Here is a 23,815-nt window from a genome sequence, read left to right as displayed (position 1 = left end):
TATTGTTCTAAAAGCGAGGCCACCGTCATTAGATTCACTGATCCTGTGTATCACACAGTATCATTACTGTCAGCACATCAGCTGTTGATCTCTCAGAACCACTTGTCACTGAATAGGTAGCTTTTGCTAAGGTGATTTACAACTTCTCTATTTATCACAAAGCAGCTTACTCATGATGCACAGGAGATTGATTAGTCTGTACTGAGATGCAGAAGATCTATTTCCCATATTTTTAAATATTGGGCAGACTGTCAAGGTTTTATGAAAGCAAAATTTGTCTTTTTTTTTTAACCTCTCCACCTATCAAAATTAAATTAAAACGCAAATAAAGAGGGTTTTCTTTTTTAGAAAAGAAATAGGGAAAACATTTTATTTAATGGAGACTAGTCTGGGTGCCCGGCGTTGCCCGGGTGTTTGCAGGGATGTATTGAGCAAAAAAAAAAAAAAAAAAAAAATAGTAGTAGGCACGCAGGCTCGAACCCGTACCGTAAAGGAGGAAAAGAACGTGAAAAAAAAAAAATGTGATGTCTTTGCCGTTGCATCCATCACCAAACCGGAAATGGCGACGGTTTAAATTAAGGCTAGTCATTCGAAAAGAGAGGATTATTTTCAAATATATCGGTGAAAAAAGCGACCCCTCCCTCTAGAAAAGTGCCTAGTTAAGGGTGAAGGAATTAATGTTTTTAGCCAATTTTTCATTATTTGTCGTCCGAAGGGTCGAGCTTCAAAAGGATACCGATCTCGTGAAAATGTGTCGCCTCTGCCAAAACTTTTAGGCCAACATACAAACATACATACATTTAAACAGACAGGTGAGATTTATATTATAGTTAACAGCCATAGAATGGCAGAGTTAAAAAGTGGAAAATATAAACACAATTATAAAAAAGGCAAATATATTTTTGATAATTTTCCTGAATTAGAAATCGTTCTAAAGCAGTTAAAAAAATCTATTAAATCACCTTAAAAACACCTGATTAATAACGGAGGGATTCTATAAAATTAGAATTTTTTATTTTACTATCAGATTCAAAAGTATAGTGTGCGTTTCTATTTATAAAAATAAAGAAATGAGTAATGAAATATTTTTTTAACAGGGTTTGGGTAAGAAATGATGATTCAGATAAACGAGGTTTATTTTCTCATCTTACATTTTTTCATCATCTCCATCTCTGGTGGTTGGGCTACATTTTTAAGGGGTCTTAACCAAACGAATCATCATCATCATCATTCAATATCGATCATCACACGAATAACAAAAGTGTTGGTAGAAAACATTGCGGTTAATTTTTATTATTTGCCCCCACACTGTCGATGAAAAAATAAAATTTAATTTTTATTTATTTTCGTGCAATTATGTTGAAATCATGGAAATAAATTTTCAGCTTAGGTCCACCTCCACAATTTTCTTTTAAATGGCGACTTTTATAGGTTTTCGGCTCTGCTGAATACGAAACTCGCATTGAAATTTTGCGGAAATAGTTAGCGAGATATTAGAAGTTGTATTATGCATTGTATTCTTTGACGGCCATCTTTTTACGCGCGTGCGCGCGCACCATAACCAAATCTACTTATCTATGACTAACACTGCAGTCACTGCACGCGCGTAAAAAGATGGCCGCAAAAAAAAAATACAATGCATAATACAACTTTTTATATCTCGATAACTAATTATTTCTGCAAAATTTCAATGCGATTTTCGTATTCAGCATAGTCGAAAACCTACATAAGGTGTCATTTAAAAGAAAATTGTGGAGGTGGACCTAATCTGAAAAAATACCAAAATGGTAAAGGATCTTTAACTACTAGAAAATCAAAGATTCTTTAATAAAAAAAAAGTTCAATTATACAAACCCCTTTTTTCTAAAATCCTAGTAAATACTAAATATTGATCTACAATTTTAACTAAGGTTAAAATTGTCTTTTCAGAAGGATGAAAAATTGTCCTATCTAAGACAATGTTTTTAAGAGTCTTCACAAAAAAAGGTTATCCGAATGATTGACTATGTAATATCTCCACCCAAATTCAATCAATTTAGTCAAATAAACAATTTATAACCGAAAATAAAAAATGTCTAAATATTACGCTTATGTATACATTTTTAAACGGCTTTGTTCAAGTTCTGCATGTTTCTGTTTACTTCTGTTTTTTTTTTTTTTGTTCTCCTTCAAGATAAATGCCCTGGAAAGGTCCCTTCTGATTAATGTTTACCAATTTTAAAATAAGCAAATGAACCTGGTTATTTTTCAGAATAACAGAATATTTTTTAACTGATAAACATTAAACAGAAAGGGACTTTTCAGGGCATTCATCGTGAAACAGCGATCAGCAGAAAACGGAAGTAAACACAAACATGCACAACTTGAACTCTTTTTTTTTTTTTTTTTTCCAAATAATTTGTTGTACTTTTTAACCCTAACCCCACTTTTCCGGATCACATCCAAAATTCGAATTTAGGAAAATTATGGATGCTTATGTAATTTTGGAAAAGGGAGGGAAATTACGTAACTATTGAATAAAATCGATTTTAGGGTCCATCTTGGGGAGTTTAGGGCCGATGTTTACTTTCCTGTTGTTTTAAATAGGGCCAAAAAACGCCCCCCCCCCCCAACCAACCTTTTCAACTATTTATTGTTGTACTAAATTTTTTGAACGTTTTGGAGTTAAAATTTAGTGTTGCACTGTTGCATCGTAAAATCATGCTTTTACATCTTTTTTCGCTTTCAGCGATGCAAATACAATCATAATAAGCAACAGAAAAAAATTGCAACATAAACGATGTTTAATGAAGTGAAGTTTTGTAGTGAATTTTAAAATTAAAAAATAAAAATAAAGTAATTTATAAAATATTTGTTTCTTAACCCTTTTTTTTTTTTTTGATCCGATAATTTCATTTTAGGCGCAGTAGACGGTAAAACTATACAAACACCGTGACAGCGAATTAACCCTAACCCTAACCCCTAACCCTAACGCTGTCACGGTGTTTGTATAATAATACCCAGTAGACATTAAATATTCTGGAAATTAAGGTTAATTTCTGTGCCTAAGAAAATTCGGTCAATACCTAGATTCTCTTCAACTCTTGCGCGTGCTAAAATGGCCAAACATAAACACTGATAACATAAGAAATTACATTCCTTAATATTCGGTAAACTACTTGTTTACAGCAAATTTTAATGCAATATTCGTTTTCAGCATACCCGAGGACTTATAAAAGTCGTCATTTTATAAAAGTGATTGCTAAGGTGGGAAGTAAGTAAAAATTTACTGGAATTATATTGTTTGATATCCGGAAAACTACTTATTCGCGGCAAGTTGAAATGTGATATTCGTTTTCCGCATACTCGAAAATCCATGTCATTTTAAAGGTGATTGTTAAGGTGGAAAGTAAAAACTTATCAAAAAAGTTTTCAGGCGGTCTAAAAATATCACTAGGTGGCCATAAAGTGGGTGCTCATTTTACGTTAAATTTATATAGAATCATAAAAACTATTTCTCTGCGACACTTTTTAATGTTATATTAATTTTCAGCACCCCCGAAAACCTACGAAAGTCGTTATTGTAAAGTTTATTTGGAGTTGGAAAGAATCTAGATATTGACCGAAAATGCTTACTTCGTTGTTACAGGTGCCCTTAACTCAATCCGCCTTTTACATAATAACATACTTCCAGATCGGGTTCAAATGTTGGGGCCTTCTTGTAAACACCCATGTTGGCATTGGTTTACTTATTTGAAACATTTTTTTTTTTTTAGATTCCATGCGGAAAACTTCAAATTTTAACTTGAAATGGTTCATAACTTCATTATGTAATAATCTTTAAAAAAAATAAAAATAAAAAAGGGTGCTTTGTTAAGATAGAGTCGATCTTTTTTAATATGTGGTTTCATGCCTCCAGTATTTGCAATCTTCAAAGTGTTCACCATCTAGAGAAAATGCAATTTCCTCCAATTTTCCGTAAAAATTACTTTCTTACTCGATGAATTTTCGTAATTTTTTTTATATATTACTATTTTTGACATGACAAGTACTGTTGTTTTTTCTTCAAACCATATTTAAAAATATCGATCTGTCGACTGTATCAAAAAAAACTTTAACCACATTTTGTTTTGGACGACAATCTCATCATTTACTTAAATTCCTTTCAAGTTTCGACGTCACGAATTGGTTATAGTCAAGATTGTCTGCTCTTTTTGACTTCCGGTCTCTGCTATCCATTGGTTGGTCAAACATAAATCGTCCCGTTTGCGGATAACCAAAAATCTATTTGTAAATATTTTTAATATTTTTTTTTTATTATTATTATTTTAATATCTAAGAAAGGTGGTTCGGCTTAACAATGGCATTAAAATATATTTTGAATAAACATTTATTCCACAGTTACCTAATTTTCCTACTTTATCAATTTTGCGGCATCCCAAAATATTGTTAACCCCAGAAATATGGTGAATGTTAACGTAAAAATGAAACAATTCTTTCGTTTCAATTTAATTTCAAAATTGAAAAGGAAATGTTAAAAAGGATATTATTTTAAGAGAAGAAAAAAATGTTAAATTTACAATAAAAATGTTTTTAAAACAATTGTATAAGACTAAGTTTATACGCGAAAAAATGACGACATGCGAACAAGATTGTAAATAAAAACAAAATTAGAAATAAAAACAAAATTGTTTGGCAGGGGGGGGCAATTTTCTATTGCAGATTTCACGTTAAATTGTTCTTTTTGCTCGAATTTCGACAGATTTTTAGACAAATTAAACAGGTTTTCTTCATCTTTTCGAAATTTCCAGTCAGACGAGGGGGGGGAGTAAAATTACAAATCAAATTCTACACGACAATAAAAATTGAACTTGCAAGTTCTTTTTTTTGTTTGGATATTTAAAGTTCAAGATAATCGATAAATAAAATCACAAAAACAAAATCGATTGAAATTTGAAATTGCCATCTTATGTTATCACAGAATTTGGCATTAATGAATATTGAATGGGAATATTTCTTAGATTAAAAATAATGTTAGAGTATAAAAAAGATGTACTAATTTAACCAATTGAACTCTTACTTAAAAATTGAACAACTTAAAAAAATTAGGTACTCATGCACTTATTGATCCGTGCTGAAATAATAACATTTAAAAAGCCATTCTTAACATGGGGAGGGGAGGATGTTTTGTACCTATTCTGTACGTTAACCTTACAATTGAATAAAAAAAAAACATAGCATAAAACTTTAATTAAACTTGGAAATACGATTTAAAAAAAAAATAGCGCGGATCAGTAAGTGCATTAGCACCAAAAAATATATTGTACTGTCGTAATTCGTGAAATCTTTTTTCTTCAAAACTTGATGCTTTGGGGAGAGGAGGGGCAGTATACATCTATCAAAATAATTATTTGGTCAACATTTGTGTTAAAAAGAAGCGAATAATAAAAAAAAATAATGAATATAGAATTATCGCGATTGAGAATAAGGTTCCCAACTCTAGGATGCACCAAATTTTGCTTGTAATTGCAGTTTGCTCCCACCCGGCCGAAATCATTTTCTGTTTAATAAATACATTTTTTTTTTTATTCCTACAAAAATAATAGATTTTTTTTTTTTTAATCCCACGCATTTTTTTTTTTTTTTTTTACTTCAATAATTTACATTCAAATAAATCGCCACAAACAAAAAAAAAACAATGAAAACGGCGCAAAAAAAGTCTCGCTCGTCCATCATTCGGACATTCGTGTTGGCGATTGTCATTCAGACATTTCACGTTTCGATCAAATTTATGAGATTTTTTTTTTTGTTTCCACGACAGAAAAAAAATATGTGGGAAGGCATTAACAGTAAAAATAATTATGATCTGAAACCAGGATTTTATATTCATTCATTTGAGATTCAAATTATTTGAGATATAGTAGTATTTTATTTGGAAACGATCGAATAGGGATCAGTTTCCTCTTCTGCCACATATGTGAGGGTTAGGGTAAGGGGTCGAATGGAAAATAAATAAGGGCCAAGAAGGGGCCTTTTTTCTGTTACATAAACAGAGAAAACATCCCAACCCTTCATAGAAATAAGGATTGTGACTCTTTTTTAGACTACCAGCAAAGACTTATACACTATTTGACCCGCGCGCTGAAATAATAACATTATTTAGAAAGCTATTCTTAACATGTGGAGGGGAGAGTGTTCTGTAATTATTCTGTACTTCCGCCTGACGATTTAATTAAAAAAAAAAAAGATCTGGAAAACTTGAATTTAGCTTTAAAATACTATTTAAAAAATAGCCTGGGTCAAATAGTGCATAAGCACCCTTTTTGTTACATAAACAGAGAAAACATACCAACCTTTCATAGAAATAACAAGGATTGCAAACGTGACACTTTTTTTAGACCACTAGCAAAGACGTGTGTGTGTTTATGGTTCAAAACAAAAGACTAATTCGTATTAAGTACAACCTTTACTCGACATGATTTCAATTCTATAATAATTATCGAACAAACAAGAATGGATAAACAAAGACTACTCGTCTTTCGGGCCGGGGGTGTCCTCAGTCAGGGGAAGAGACGTTTCCTAAGAAATGCATTTTTATTTATTTTTGTTTCAATCTTGATTTTCTCCATTTGGGGTGGGGGTGAGGAGGAGGAGACCGCCCTGGAATCTAACTTTGCCCTCGTGGGGAGGGGCTAATATGGACCGTTGTTATAGAGCGCAAATAAATAACAGCCGGCAAGAGAACGTTGAAAGCTTAACATCTGCAAATGCATTTAAAAAAAATTATAGCAATAATAATAATGATTTTAATGATAATAAGGTACTAGTGCAGAGTGCACATTACTGATCCGTTCTGAAATAATAATATTATTTAGAAAGCCATTCTTAACATGGGGAGGAGGGTGTTTTATACCTAATCGGTAGGTACTCTAACCTAACAATTTAATAAAAACAGATATCATAAAACTTGAAAATATTTTTTAAAAAAACGTGGAAAAAAAAAAACAGTGCACTAGCATCAAAAATAATAATTGTGGTGTCGGCACCAACTAGCGTAGTCGTGAAAGGTCAAGGAGAAAGGAAATCCCAAAGAGAGAAAGCACCAACCAGACCTCCATTGGATGAATGAGAAGAGAATTGGGACCTTGGAGATGATCAACGAGAAGTCAATGGTAAGCGGCTGCGCTGCTGCGATGATACAAATTCATTTACAGAGTGGAGAGACTGGAAATCTGGGGAGACTTGTTGTCACCCAGTCACCTACACTCCAGAGAACACCGCCGGTTGTTGTGAGCAATCTCTGACGATGCCCTGCGTGAGAACTCCTAGTGAGTACAAATATAATAATAATAAGTAGATAACGCTATTATATTTCTCATGATCATGCGTTATTTTTGTTGGAAATGTTACTCTAGGTTAAACAAATAGGTAATAACTAAAACAGTTGGAGCGAAATTAGATTATTATTATTATTATTATTATTTCATTGTAATTTAGATTATTAGCTATTTATACAGAATAATACAGACCGCACTTACAAGTTAAACTCAATTTTACGATATCTTTTGAAAGTACAGAATGTGTTAAAATGGGTTTCTAAATAATATAACATTTCAGCACGATCCGTATTCTGTAGAAGTACTTTAGTTATTCTTGTTAAGGTTTTAATTTTGGAGGAATATTAAATTAAATTATAGTTCACAGGAAACAAATGATGTGTTCGTAATTAGATTGTCGTGCAGTGCACGAGTCGTGGCTGCACTGCACGACAATCACACAAAATTGGTTTTTTTTATATATATAAATAGTATAAAATAAAAAATGGAATTACTAAGTAGAATAAAGTAAATAATATGAATTAACTAAATAAAAATATGGATAAGTCAGTCGTAGATCAAGGTTTGGGGGGGGCACCATACGAATTCGATTTTCAGTGAATATTTTTCGCATTTTAAAAATAGATTTTGTAGAAAAAGAAATAAATAAAAAATGAAAAACACGAAAACTGCGCAAAACGTTTAAAAGGTTCGCAACCCGGAAGAAGCTTCATCACTCCATCATCCCAGGAAGAAGGAATATTTTAGTGAAGTTATTTTACAAATATAAACCCAATACATCTAGAGCGATAGTTTGTTGCACATCTTTGTGATATATATATATATATATATATATATATATATATATATATATATATATATCGAATAAGGTCTTTCAAGTTTTTATTTGTACACCTTGTCGGATTATTAAAAAATATATCTTCCTTACAGATTTATCATGTTTTTTTTTATAATAAGATTTTTCTATTATATATATATATATATATATATATATATATATATATTATCCACACACACACACACACACACACGTGTGTGTGTGTGGACATGTTTGCATCAAGGTAAATGTTACGATACTTCTCCAGAAATTTAATGGAATTTCGATGCTTACAGAGATGTTACCGTGCTATTTTTTTTTTATATAGTATTTAAGTTTTACGGTATTTTTTTTGTTTAATTAATTGTTAGATGAAAGTAAAGACCCTCCCCATGTTAAGAATGGCTTTGTAAATAATAACATTATTTTAGCACGGTACTTTCTCTGCATAAGTAGCCTTCAAAATCTTAGGTTTTCGGCAAAAGTCGGTTTGTTTCGGTTCAAATTCTGTAGAAGTAGATGTACAAAATAAGTTTTATGTTTGTTGTTTTTGTTTTTAATGATTTTTTTTTCAATTTTGAAAATATACAGAAATAAATTCTGATGATTAGTGAAAAAAAAGTACTTCTACAAAATCGAACCGTTTTGTTTTTATTTATTTTACTATAACTTTAACACAAGTTTTAGTTCAAATTCTGTAGAATCACCCAATGAATGTATGGTTAATTGGTATGTATAACATGTGACATCTAAACTTTAATCGAAATGATTTTTAGTCTAAAGAATGTTATTTTATTAATTCTGAATCTTAAAATATATATTACTGAATTAAAAAATAGTTCATAATTGATAGCAATTATTATATAATATAAAATAAGCACAAATAGTTTTGTTTGAAATTTTTTTTAAATTTTTATTTGTTTTTTAATTTTCATCTTTAATTGTTTTGTTTGCAGTTACAACATTTTCGACTTGATTTTATTTTTATTTGCAAAATTTAGTGTTTAGATTTCCAATTGTAGACATTTTGTAGAGTGGTGTATATTTGACTCCCAAGAATTCTGAAAAGAAACAAAGAAAAAAGTATACTTACATTTATTTTATTTGGAAAAAGAAATTTTCATCTTGTTTTTATTATTTGCTTTCACTTTTTTTATAACCATTTTAATTTTTTTTTCGGGTATTTTTTGTCAAATTGATTTTCTTTCTTTCTTTGTGGTCCAGGTAAAAATGTCGTAACAATCCATTTTCCTTTCGATTCTTCAGGTAATAATCACACAGAAATCGAATCAATACACGTGGTTATTTTTGTAAAAATTTCCTTTTTTTCTCTCTTCTTCGTCGCAAGATCGAGTAAAATCCCAAAGTCTGGTGTGACCATTGATTAGTTCACATTCCCAGGTGTGCTCGAAAACAACAACAAATCCTTCCATGAATCGAACTTTAAGGCCTGATTCTTAATTATCCTAAACAGGCTCAAGAATATTAGATTAGTTTTTGATAAAAAGACAAGAGAATTTTCGAGGGAATGAGTCAAAAGAAGGACAGGAATTCCTGCAGAAAAAAAAACCAGCAGAAGTTTCGAGGAGAGGAGAGTTCCACGCGATAAGGGGCAGATCACTCTGGTTTGACAAAAAAAAATCCACCCCCACTGAAATTACGCCGTAACTCAAGAAAATCATAAGTGCTTTCATGTTCATCGTAACATTTCAAATAAATTAAAAGAGGTTAATCAATTAATTAAATAATTTAATGAATAAATAAATTAGAACGTTAATTGAAATAAAAAATGCATATTTTTCAAAAATACCAGTTTTAAGGGTTTAACCTATATAATTTATTAACTTTTGTTTTAATTCAATCTTAATAAAAATTACAAATTATTATGAATCAGGCACATGACCAAATAAGTTTGTCCACTTTGTCTAACTCTAAACTAGCCTCTCACCAAAATACCACATTTACTTTCTGGACAAGGATACTTAATATATCCTAAATATATATATTTTTTTACTGATTTCAATTTACAAAAATATACATGAATGAAAGATGATGTGGAGTAAGATAATTCTGGCACTTTTCCTCTTTTAATGAGAAGCATTTAGCTTCAAAATGTCATGGCCTAAATAGGTTTCTTTTCTTTCAGGCACTTTCTTATTGATCTGATGATATAATGAAAGTATATATATATATATATATATATATATATATATATATATATATATATATATATATATATATAAATATATTATTATTATTATCATTTTTTTTTTTATTATTACATTTTCACCCCAAACAAGGCACATTGCACTTTGGTGTAGGGGGCTACTATCAGGGACATAAGCTACAGGGGTACTATGTTGGGATTTGGGCAGCAAGATGTTTGTTCACGTTACACTTGAACTTCTGCATGTCAGTACAGTTGGGGAAGCAGGGACCTGAAATAGAATTCCAGAGTCTAGTGGTTCTGGGGAAGAAACTACTGGAGTAGAAATATCTTTTACATCTAGGGATCTCTACTGTGTGGGGGTGGGATTTAGCTGCCTGTCAGGTTTGTCCAGGTCATTTACGTCGTGGGGGTACAAGTGCTTGCAGTTTGCCAGAGCATTCACTATTAAAATACTTGTAGAACAGGCAGAGGGATGCAACATTTTGTTGAAGGGACAGAGGCTGAAGTTTAGATGCCAGTTCAGGGCCTATCAGATTGGTGACTCTCTTTTGAACTTTGTCTAGGAGCGAGAGACTAGCAGCAGATGCACCAGCCCAAATGTGACAGCAATATTCCATACATGGGCGAATGGTGGCCTTATAAAGGTACAGGATACTTTCGGGTGTCAGTAGTTTTCTAGCACGGTAGAGAGAGCCTACCTTCTTCGCAGCGGCCCTGGCAATGCTTTCAATGTAATTGTTCCAACTCATGTTTCCTGTGAACGTTAGGCCAAGCAGTTTGGAAGATGTACTCTCAGATAAAGAGTCACTGGTCATTGCTATTGGTGGCAGAGAAGGTTTCTTGTAATTATTGAAGGAAACCAGTTTAGTCTTGGCAGCATTGAATGTGACCATCCATTTTTGTCCCCATTCCACTACAGATTGGACGTCATCCACTAGTTTTTTTGCCATTTCTTTAGATACATGTTCATTTGTTTTCCTGTCATGCCAGTTATAGAGTGCATATAGTGTATAATGTATATAGTGTATATAGTGTCATCAGCATATATACACATCTCAGAGGCAATTTTGTCGGGGAGGTCATTAATGAATATTAGGAATAATAGAGGTCCAAGCATAGACCCTTGAGGCACTCCCACATTTATATCATATTGTTTAGATGTACAACCGTCAAGGACAACCTGGATTTTTCACTTATCTAAGAAGGATTTAATTATGTTAAGTATTCTACCAGTGATACTGTATGACTAATTTTCCTGAGGAAACCCTCATGCCCTGCCCCGCTTTGTCCAGTGAATGGTATGTACATTCAGAGATTACAGTTAGGATGTCTGCTGTGGAACGGGCTAAATCCATATTGTCTGTCAGTCAGAAGTTTAGCATCTGTAAGGTGCCGGACTAGAGCATGGTTAATCATGGTCTCAAATATTTTGGCGAAAAGTGGGAGGAGGCTAATAGGGCGATAATTTGATGGGTCAGTTCTTTCACAAGAATTCTTGAATACTGGTACCACAGAAGCCCGGAAAGCAAGATTCATTAAGGCATTTGTTGTAGAGTTTGGAGAGAACTGGAGCTACTTCAGCTGAGCACTTTTTTAATAGCACAGCTGGGATGAGAGCGGGTCCACATGCTTTTGAAGTGTCAAGGTTTTTTATGATAGCATGCACCTGAGCAGGGGTGATATTTAGATCGTCTAGCGTGGCGTCTGTCCACAAAGAAAAGTCAGATAGGGGGTGGTTGGTAGGGTCCAGTATGGAGTTTGAGGCAAACCAACTGGCAAGCATGTTAGCCTTGTCAGTTGCTGAGCAAACAACCTCGGGATTGTTGGTTAGTGGGGGAATTGTTGATTGCCCATTATTTACTACACTGTTGTAGATTTTCCAGAAGTCACAAGTTCCTAATTTTTGTGCTTCTATGCGTTTTTTAGTGGTTTCCATAAATTCTCTCTTAGCTGTCGCTATTTCTTTCTTAACGTTACTTCTAGCTTCTATATACTTCTGTCTGTTTGAATTGGACTTATGTTGGTTAAATCTGTGGTATGCATGCTTGCCTTTAAGCAATGGCAGTTGCACAAGTCGAAGTAAACCATTGGGGAGAGTGGGGCTTGTTATAAAATTTCCGCATGGGAACATGCGCTTCGATTGCTGTTTTGAACCATGATCATCGTTCCCGAGTGAGCTGTCAGCATTTGTTATACAATCATCGGGAACTGTGGTCAGAAACAGATCTAGAAATGATGCGTGTTGTTTTTGCTGGTCAGGGAAATGGGTTGGAAACGTAACCATCTGTGATAGGTAGTGAGATATAGTGGAGCTATGTGTTGTGCTGCCTGCTGCATCTGTGTAAGTAGAGAATCCAAGCCAGTTTTTGTGGTGGACATTAAAGTCTCCAAATACATGTACTTGTGCGCTAGCGTCGAGGGAGAGTGCTGTTCCTATGCTGTCAGAGACTTTGTTTATTATGGTGCAGTTCTGGGTCGAAGGAGAGCGGTAGAGAAAATTATAGTAGCTAATGTTATGTTGCATGTTTAGTCTAAAGCACATAAAGGCTTGATTGTTCGATTCTAGGTTTGTTTCTCTAGTCAAGGGGAGGGTGTTACGAATGTAGACTCCAAGTTCGTGCATATGTCTGTCAGAGTCCTTACGGCAGAGTGGGAGATAGCTAGGCATGTTAAAGTAGTTAGAGGGGATGGAGGAGTGTAGGTTAGTCTCACTTAGTGCTAAGATATCCAGGGTGTTTGTTAGGAGAAATGCTTCAACATCAGCTAAATTAGTTCTAAGCCCACGGATGTTTGTGAATGCAAGCCTCAAGGGAGGAGGCAAGTTGAATTTGTTTGTCCCTAAGACTGGTTTAAGCTTATTTTTTTTATTGTACTGTCATCATGTTTTTAAAGAGTTTCAGTTAGGTAAGGGGGAGCTGAACAAGAGGTTATGCAGAGTATCACACATGCAACACAAGTAGACCATCAGCTGACCTTTCTTCAACTAGGACTGTGGCCTCAGGAAAGTCCATCGGGGATGAGTGCAGGGTCCCTTTCCATGACATGGCACTACAAACATCCTGATATTATACAACTGTTGATGGAGCAGCCGCTCTAAGCACTACCAAAGAGTTAGGGCTCCTGCACTACGTCGGAAACAGCACCCAGGAACTGTCAATCCCGTACCCTCAACCTATCAGAAGAAGGTCAACCCAGTCTAATTGCACAGGCATATGTGATACTCAAGCACTCCCAAGTGCCCAGTTTTGAGGGGTGGGATATGTCGGGAGTGGGGAAAACGGCATTCATTGCCCTAAACAAGAAACAAGATCTCCCACTGAGTGTGTTTGTCGAATCACTGTGATAGCGTCTCTGCGCCTGACTAATAGGAAGCCGGGCGATAGACAGAGCCTATCTACTCCTTAAGCAGTTAAGGTTTTCAGACCGGTAATTTGTTTGAGTCACCAGCTCTAGGAAGGTTGTTATCCAAGACTGGAGAGGCCTCCCTCCCCTTAGGTTTAGTTTCAGAGTTTTCCTTCTCTGAGATGGATGATCTGGGAAGATCTACTGGGTCCATCAGCCCTGAGAGGGTTTGCTTCGCACCTGGGTCCTAATGCAAGTATTTCTGCAACCCCGCATGGTTAGTTAATGTTACAGTGTTAGTTTGTAGAGGTTATATATCTAATGAATAGTTACACTCCTCAAAGTGATTTAGGGACATTGCTATTTCATTGTTATTTAAAAAAAAAAGCTGATGCAGTGGAAGCAACTATGTGAACAGGCTTGTTAGAAAGGCGTTAGTGTGGATTAAGACTTTTACCTTTAGATTTTTTAATTTATATGTTAGCTTAGGTACAGGATAACGCTACAGTGTGAGTAGGTATTAGAAATTGAGCTAAGAATTTTGCCCAGTCACTGTATATTTTAGATTACAGGAGGGTTAAGATGTAGGTGCAATACAATATGGATATAACTGGAGGTAAATATTAAGTCATGGCGTATTCCGTATGTATAATTAAGTAAATAGATATTTAGGCAAGTTTTTAGTAGATGCAAATAGATAGAAGTTGTGGGTGTTAGTGTGTTTCTACTATTGAAGGAAGATAATTTCAGTTTTCATTTAAGAGTCATCGAGCGTTTTGCATAACAGAGAGTATCGGATTTGGTTTTGTATTAATCATTGCAAAACCATCTAGGAAGAGGTATTGTTATGTAATGAAGATCGCGTTGCATCTGAGTGCATACTTTGGCTGGATAAGAATGAACTCTAATGCATGTCTTAGAGGTAGAAATGTATATATCTTTAGTGATGACTGTTAGGCGGTTAGCATGTGAAGGTTAGGAGCTGGAAGCTAAGAATTCCACTACTAAATTTTAGTGGCAGCTAGAGGGATGGGGAGCAGATGGTTATCTTTCAAGGGACGGGGTTATTAACTTACAGAATACAGTAGAGTTTCATTAGGATTTAGAGTTTCAAGTAATGTTTTAGCTTGGGAAACAGAACAAAAAAAAAATATTTTCTTCATTTTCCCTATTTAGCATGCAGGTTAGACAAAGGCAGTCGTCTTGGAGGTAAAGAGAAACAATTATTACATGGTGATTCGAAATTCGTATTTATAGGCAGTCATTAAGGTCAGGGACAAAACATTGTATCTATACAGAAAATGGTCCTAGTGACGCAGCATAGATCACTGTAGATTTCAGTTATAAATATAGTAACAGTTAATTATAAGCTATATCCAGTGGTTTGGTATAGATATCAACGAGGCCTCTTTATCAATACCAGCGAGCATATGGTAATTGTAGATATTAAGTATATTACTTAAATAAAGTTCTTCTGACTTCTACGGTAGAAAAAATGAATCTATGTTTGTGCTAATTTCGGAAAATTTATCCTGCCTAAGCTATTTTTATCTCAAGCCTTCCTTAGTTCAGAGCATGGAATTAATCATTTATTTAAGCTGAGAGAGAATGTAGTTGGTGTTTTGCTGGGGGAGAATTTTAAAACTATATAACCTTTATTCTTCATCTTTTAATTAATATATTTAATATTTGAGCATTCTCTATCTTGATAAGTTTGTTTTGTTAAAGATATATTTTTTAATAACCTCATTCTTATATATATATATATATATATATATATATATATATATATATATATATATATATATATATACACAGGCGGCAAAAAGAAAGTCCGCATTTGTAATTTTTTCAAAAACTGCAAATTTAAGCTAAATTTAATGTGACTGTTTAAACAAACTATACCGCATTTGATTGGCCTTTTATTCTTTTATAATTTTACCTGTTCATATTTGACTTTTAATTGAAATATTCCCATCAATTTAAAAAAATAACTTCAAATTTATGAGGTCAAAAGAAAGTCTGCACAATGGAAAATTGTTATTTAAATGTAACTTTAGGACATTAATGCAACACAAATACAACTGGAACACAATGAACTAGTTAATATTTAGTAGCATAGCCCTTCTGCAATTTGACAGCCTGCAATCTTTTGGGGATTCCTCGAATTAAACTGCAGCAATACTCCGGGGAAAGGGCATCCCAATTGTCTTTAATTTTTGTCCAAAGTTCTTCCAAATTTGAAATTTTATCATTGCATAGCTGTTGCTTCATGTAATGCCATACGTTTTCGATAGGATTGAGGTCTGGAGATTGTGCAGACCAATCCAAACATAGAGTATCATGCTCTTCCAGGAACCTCTTAAAATTGACAGCTGTATGAATGGCAGCATTATCCTGCATGAAGATGGGATTATCATCCAAATTCCAACCAAAGTAGGGTAGAAAATGCTTAGTCAACATATTAATGTAATTGGTCAAATTAATTCGACCTTGCAAGCAAAATATAGGCCCTGGACCATTAGTACTAATAATGCCCCATACCAAAACTGAACCTCCACCACCTTGCAGCATTGAAACTGAGCACCTAGGATTAAATTCTTCGTCTTTCCTCCAACGTACGTACTGCCTACCATCACTGCCTTAGCTAAAAGCACTTTTGACCAATATGAAGAGTCATGGTCTTCATTGCATCTGACGAAGTCCAGACGGCGCTTTCTGTGCTTTACAGAAATCATTGGCTTGTGTCTTGCAACATATCCTTGCAAATTAAATTCTTTTAATCTGTTCTTGATAGTAGAAAGAGAGCAGTTTTTAACAAGATTACACTGTTGTTGGATTTGGGATGCCGTTTCAAATCTATTTCTTAGGCTGCAGATCTTGATAGCATTATCTTCCCCGTTAGAAGTAACTTAAATATGACCAGATTTAGGGGCATTACGAACACTTCCAGTGTTTTGGTGCTTTTGCACATTCTTTCGTACTGTTTTCTCATCACATTTCAATCTGCGGCTGATTTCTTGATTGGATAGACCAGAAAGGTGGAGATTAATTAGCTCCAGACGATCACTAAGAGAAAGTCGTGACATATGGACTAAATGTTACGTTGTATAACCTGGAACAACAACAATTACGATTAGAGATGCTTTGTTGCCTGTTGGTGGATATTTTAAACTGATTTAGGGGTGATAATTTAAGCTGGTTTTAAGCGAGTTTGTTGCTGCAGACTTTCTTTTTGCCTCCTCAATTTGAAGTTATTTTTTTTAATTGATGTGAACACTAGAATATTTCAATTAAAAGTCAAATATGAACAGGTAAAATTATAGAGGAATAAAAGGCGAAAGTAATGAGGTATAGGTTGTTTAAACAGTTACATTAAATTTAGTTTAAATTTTGCACTCCAACAACCTGCACTCAGACTGCCACAAACATGGATATTTTATTTTCACCCCCTTCTGGGGTTCACTGGATTTTGGCCTCACACAACCATGGATAACTAGAAAAAAAAAGGAAAAATGGTTTCACGTGAGAAGGTGAAACACCCTCTCACGTGAAACCATTTTTACCCAACTCAATCTGTTTCATTGTTCTATATTTCATTTTCATGCTAGTATGATTTTTTTCATACTTTGTTTCTTTAAATACTTTACAGGCAAAATTTCTTCATGCATTTTGCTAACTCCTCCATCCTGACGAGAAGGAAAGTATTTTTTCGAACTCCGCAGATTAAGAACTTCCACCTTTATTTGTGTTTCTTTCTGAACAATAAATGTTTAACTAAATTGTTTCTCAATATGTTTTTTTAAACCTATGTACTTATATATAAAAGGAACTTTGTCTGTATGTGTGTCTTAGTGTCTGTGTGAGTTCATTTCTTATGGATTTGAAAACAGCCTTGCTGATTTTTATGAAATTTCACACGTGGGTACTTTATGTGCCGGCAGGGTTCTTAGATAGGTTCTGTATCAGAATGTCCTCAATAAATATCGTTAGTCGATAACCAAAATAATCCAATGAAAGAAGGAAGAGACGATTTTGATCAAAGTTAACATCTTATACAACCTAACATCACAAGTGCATTTGAGTAGTTTTATTGCCACACAAGCTGAAAGGCACAGCATATAAAATCAATTGTTGGTTCTTTGATATGACAGGGGCGCGTTCGAAATGAATATTTCACAAATTTATAAAGCACAATTGCACTATGATACTTGACTTTTTCACTAACGTAATGTACTTGCAATAACCCTTATCCCTGAGTGGCTTCCGGGCTTTGATAAGTGGTGATCACTGTATATAAAAAAAAAAAAATTTAAACTAAAATTCAAGCCATTATAACCACACAAGCAGTAAGGACAGACATACAAAATCAACAGTAGGTTCTTTGATATGACAGGGGCACATTCGAAGTGAATGTTTCTGTTTATGTGGAATTATTCACTTGAGCTTATTTGTTTCCTTTTTCAGATGTTGACTCGCTTTAATGATGCGTCCTAAGACTTGCATTCTCCTTGATCTTCTTGTCAAACAGTTTGAACAATTGAAGCATGATATTTGACTTTTGCATTTTAGACTTTAATTCAAGACATTATATACAAAAAATAATTTTATAATATCAAAAGTAGGTTCTCTACAGTGCAATGTAGATTACAATGTATTTTGGACTGAGCCACTGAGGGAGACATCTAAAGCTTCCTCCCAGTGCATTGTAATTGGTCTTCAACTAGAACAAGTAATCAATTGATTTGATTGAAAAATGGGTGATTTCACCAATTTCGGTGATAATAAAAATATGCAAGTGTAAAACATTTGTTGATCATCATACAATCCCGGGCAATGTCGGGTCTCCCTACTATTATATATATATATATATATATATATTAGTGGCCTGGCAAGGCCACAGGGAAGACAACTGAAGCAGCAAAACCGGAAAATGTAAGGGACACAACCTAAGCTGCAAAACAGACAAATGTAGGGGAGACAACAGAAGCAGCAAAATCGAAGATACCTTCCAGGACACTGTATGTACAAATGTAGACAAATGTGGGTATATTTTATTGATTTAAAAATATAGGTCCTTTTTTTTACAATTGTCATAAAATTTTAACTATAGAATAGTATTATATTCTTCAAAAAGCCTGCAAATTTTCATGTAGTTTCATCCCATAGAACCAAAGATATGAGCATTTCAATATTCAATTTGGTTACCAGTAGAGATATATCCATACATATATATATACCATCTTTTTAAGCAATTTTATAAGTTCAAAATCTTGGCGACTATTGATCAAAATTTAACAAATGAAGGCTCGTTGGAAAGCTAATGACCTTAATTTTGTAGTGGGCTACGTTACATTTGCCCTTAATGTCACACATTATTCTTTCAAAAAGTGGGGTATCACTATTCTGTATTAATTTTATAGTAAAATGATCACCCATTTTATAACAATCTTTGGGGGGGGGCGGGGCCTGTTATTTTTTTTGCATGGGAGGGGGTATTTATTGTGGCCTGGTAAACCAACACAAAACCTACCTTAAAAAACTTGTTTTCTATAGGTTTTCGGGTGTGCTGAAAACGAATATCGCTTTTAAATTTTCGCCAAATAAGTATTTTTCTGGGTATTAAGTAAAAATATGCACGTGCTTGCACTTACAACAATGGCCTCCACTTATAACATAAAGAATTACATTGCTTAATACTAAGAAAAATACTTATTTGCGGAAAATTTAAATGCGATATTTGTTTTCAGCACACATGAAAACCTATAGAAAACAAGTTTTTTTAAGGTAGGTCTTGTATTGGTCTACAAGACCACAATTACCAAATAAACACCATCTTTAAAAAAAAATAACAGACATCGCTACCCCCACAAAAGGTGGCTATAAAGTGGGTGTTCATTTTACATCAAATTAACATAGAGATCTGATCCCTCATTTTTTAAAACTATATTTCCTTCATATCTTGGAAACTACTCGGTTCCTGAGATTTTAAGTGTTATTTTTGTTTTCAGCACCCTCGACAACCTTTAGTAGTCGTAATTTTAAAGGATTTGTGTGGGGAAAGATACTGCACCTTTACCAATATCTCAATCATAGTTATTTTTTCCTAGTTTTGCATATGAATTACAAAATATCTGATATTTCTCAAAGCCCTCTGGTCTTGATGGAGGGAAGACTAAAACTTGCTGCTATGATATCAAATGATCTGAAATAACAGCAAGGGGAGACATCATTCCAAATATTTTTCACAGTGTATAAGGATTACTTGATACTGGAGATATTCATAATCGTACCCTATTTTCAAAAGAGGGGAGATATAACATATGAGAAATATTTGGAAGCAAGTCTGCCCCTGTTGTTATTTCAGATCACTTGAAACCATAGTAGCAAGTTTTAGTCTTCCCTCTATCAATGCCAGAGGTTTTGTATATATTATTCATCTTACCATTTATTTTTTTCAGCATGTTAAAATTTTCACTTGTTATAAATAAAAAGTGAAATATAATTGAATAAACATACACACGTGCACACACGCACGCACATATATATACTTTCATACTCTTAATATAATTGATTATGCATACACACACACATATGCACACACACGCGCACACACATATATACTTTCATACTCTTAATATAATTGAATAAACATACACACACACGCATGCGCACACACACATATATATACTTTCATACTCTTAATATAATTGATTATACATACACACACACATATGCAAACACACGCGCACACACATATATACTTTCATACTCTTAATATAATTGAATAGACATACACACACACACACGCACACACATATATATATATGTTCATACTTTTATGCTAAATAGCCTGTATTACTATATCTCTGAAACGTAAAAGGTTTGATACTCTAACTTAACATCTAAATCTGACCCCCAAGATCGCCATGGGCATGGAATATGTGCCTGCATTAAAGATGGCTTCCCGTATGGCAGGGATATCTCCAGAGAAGACCCTATTTAACCTTATATGTGCTTCCGGGTTGCACTTGCTTACACCACCGCATTTATATTTGCCCTCTATCGCCTCCACAACAGCGGAGTTACTATCTTTAAGAGTATATCGGAGAAAATTGAGCACATCCTGTCTGCTCATCCCGCGGCTAACATTCACATTTGCGGTGACTTCAATGTCCATAACGTGGAATGGCTTACCCACTTGAACAAGACAGATGATGAGGGGAGGTTCTGTCGTGATTTTGCCTATGACCTCACTCAGATTGTTCGCGAGCCCACCTGTGTGCCCGATAGCACCGGTCAGTACGCAAGCCTTCTAGACCTTTTTCTCTCCACTTACCCTGAGCTATGCTCATGTGCCGTTCTATCTCCTCTGGGATCCTCCGACTACTCGGTTGTATCAGTTAAGATAAAAATGAAATATAATAAGTCTACAGACGTACCTCTCCACCATACTGTATACCGATATTATATGGCTGACTGAGATAGCTTCCGTACATTCATATCTGATCTACGTCTCCATTCCATGTTTAAAAGGGATGTGTCCTCTATAGTATTAGACCTGACCGAATGGTTACTTGTAGGCATAGACCAATTCATACCATCCAAAAAATTCCAACAAAAACCCAACAGCCAGCCATGGTTCTCCCCTGAATGTGCTGCTGCCATGGCACACAGAAATCACTTTTTCCATAGCTACCAACGTAATAGATGTACTGAGACTAAAGCTGCTTTCAGGACCGCCAGCAACCACTGTAAAAGAGTAATAAAAAATGCAAGAGAGCTATAGGCTCAATCCGTTAAATCCAAAGTAGCTGAGCAGCGGGTTGGTTCCCACCAGTACTGGAAAATAGCAAATAGGATCCTGAACAGAAGCGTGTGTTCTATCCCAACCATTATCAATGGACCAGAGGTCATCTCGTCAGCATCCAACAAGGCCAAACTATTTACCAAGAACTTTGCAGCAAATTCTACCCTATGCGACGAAGGCCATGAACTCCCCATATTTCCTCCTACAACACACAACACACTAGGTAACATACAAATATCTGTGCATGAGCTCGCCAAGCTAATCAAGAACCTTGATTCCAGTAAAGCAACTGGCCCTGACGGTATTCCAATTATAGTGTTAAAAAAGCTACAACCAGAACTTGCCCCCATACTTACAAAACTGTTTAAGCGTTGCCTTAAGGAGAAGTGCTTTCCAACACCCTGGAAAACCTCATCAGTATGCCCTGTATTTAAGAATTCAGGTGATAGGTCATCTCCCTCTCAGTACAGACCAATAAGTCTCCTGTGTATGATGAGTAAGTTGTTGGAATCCATATTAAATAGAGAAGTAGTAAATCACCTCAGCAGAAACAATCTTCTTAGTGACATGCAATATGGTTTCCATTCTACCAGATCTACAGCAGATGTGCTAATGGTTATATCTCATAGTATTAGTGAATCCCTCGACAAAGGTTTCATTTCTATGGCAATTGCTCTTGACATATCAAAGGCCTTTGATAAGGTATGGCATAAAGGCCTACTTCACAAGATTTACATCTACAGTATAACTGGAAATGTTTTCTCAATCATTAAATCATTTCTCTCTGATAGGCTCATAAGAGTAGTGGTTTATGGGCAGAAATCAGAGGCCCACAGTATTAATGCTGGAGTCCTTCAGGGGTCCATCCTAGGTGCAACTCTCTTCTTGATCTACATCAATGATCTCCCAAAACACATACTAAAATCATTCGTTGACATCTATGCTGATGACACGACTATCTATGGCAACACATCAAAGGCCGTAAATGACAATGTTCTCTCTTATTCTCTCTCCTTAGATCTTGAGCGCGTGGTACAGTGGAGGAAGAGGTGGCTGGTTACCTTTAATGCATCTACGACCAAGCTCCTATCATTACCTCATAAACGCTCTGATCCCCATCTGGCATCGATTGAAATGAATGGTTCTTGTCTTGGGGAGGCTCCATGTTTTGATAAGCTTCTGGGTTTGACCTTTACTCCTGATCTGAAATGGAACACATACATCAAGTCTGTGGTCAAGGTCGCTGGGAAAATGGTGGGATCCTTCTACCGCTCCAGAAGATATCTCACTACTGATGCAATTCTCTATCTATATAAAAGCCAAGTACGTCCAAGGATGGATTACTGCTGCCACATCTGGGCAGGAGCTGCTAAAAACAGCATATCCTGCCTTGACAGAGTACAAAATAGACTTCGTGGCTTGGTGGGGGATGCCCTTTTCTCTTCCCTGCAACCTCTCTCCCACAGAAGAGACGTTGCAACCTGTCTCTGTTTTATCGTTATTTCCATGGCAAGTGCTCGCCTGAGCTCCAATCTCTAGTCCCCCCTCGCCAATCTTTCATGAAAAACACCCGACTTGCTGAAACCACTGTCAATAATTTTCCCCACTCTTTATCTGTGCCTAAATCAAAATGTAGATTCCATGAACAAAGCTTCTTTCTTAGAACTGCACGCCTGTGGAACACTCTGCCGCTTGCCTGTTTCCCCTCCCCCTCCGACTTCAACTTGGATGTCTTCAAGTCCAACACAAACAAATTCCTAATGAACCGCCCCCTTAAATAATGACACTTTATCAAATCTCCAATACTAACTATTACTACGATACTATCCCATTGATTACTGTACACACAACAACCCTTATCCCCGAGTGGCTCCTTGGTAGCACATCCTGGAGGTTGAAACTCTAGTGAGTAACATGCTGGCTACGGACTAACTCTATCTGAGAAACCGAGCCACCAACGGTATAACTGGTAAGGTATAATTGCTGATGCGATAGGGAGACTGTATGCTCCACAGGAGCTGTTTTCAACTAGAAGCTGTAGCTTCCTGTGTTGCTAGTTGTCACAAATGTGCTCCACTGGACCACAGCACAGTAAGCTCAGAGGGTGTGCATCTGGTGCACAATAGATGAAACACCTATTATTGCGTAAGCAAGGCAAGGCAGAGAAGTGCAAAAGTCCTGTTATGATGGAACAAGAATGATGGTGGCAGGTATGAGAAACTGGAGGCTATTAATTTAATCTCTGCCTGCAGGCAACTCATGTGTGATGTTCGCAGGAATTACTAAAACAGGTGACAGTACCCTAAGATAGCTATATGAGTGACCAAGCAACCCTACTTAGGATCAGCACTTCTTGCCTT

General features: G+C 35.2%; 1 protein-coding gene across 2 annotated transcripts in view; it reads right to left on the bottom strand.

The window, feature by feature from the left end:
- Positions 1 to 9,740, bottom strand: part of LOC145295828 (TPR repeat-containing protein DDB_G0287407-like) — a 290,573-nt gene extending 280,833 nt beyond the window's left edge. For both annotated transcript variants that reach the window (XM_080141533.1, XM_080141534.1), the window contains exon 1: positions 9,227 to 9,740. The gene's annotated coding sequence lies outside the window, so the exon portion shown is untranslated. The remainder of the gene's footprint in view (positions 1 to 9,226) is intronic.
- Positions 9,741 to 23,815: the final 14,075 nt, after the last annotated feature.

This window comes from Euprymna scolopes, chromosome 16 (genome assembly GCF_053919585.1).
Source record: "Euprymna scolopes isolate OS-2025 chromosome 16, ASM5391958v1, whole genome shotgun sequence".
NCBI lineage: Eukaryota > Metazoa > Mollusca > Cephalopoda > Sepiida > Sepiolidae > Euprymna > Euprymna scolopes.
This window is presented reverse-complemented; position numbering and strand designations above follow the sequence as displayed.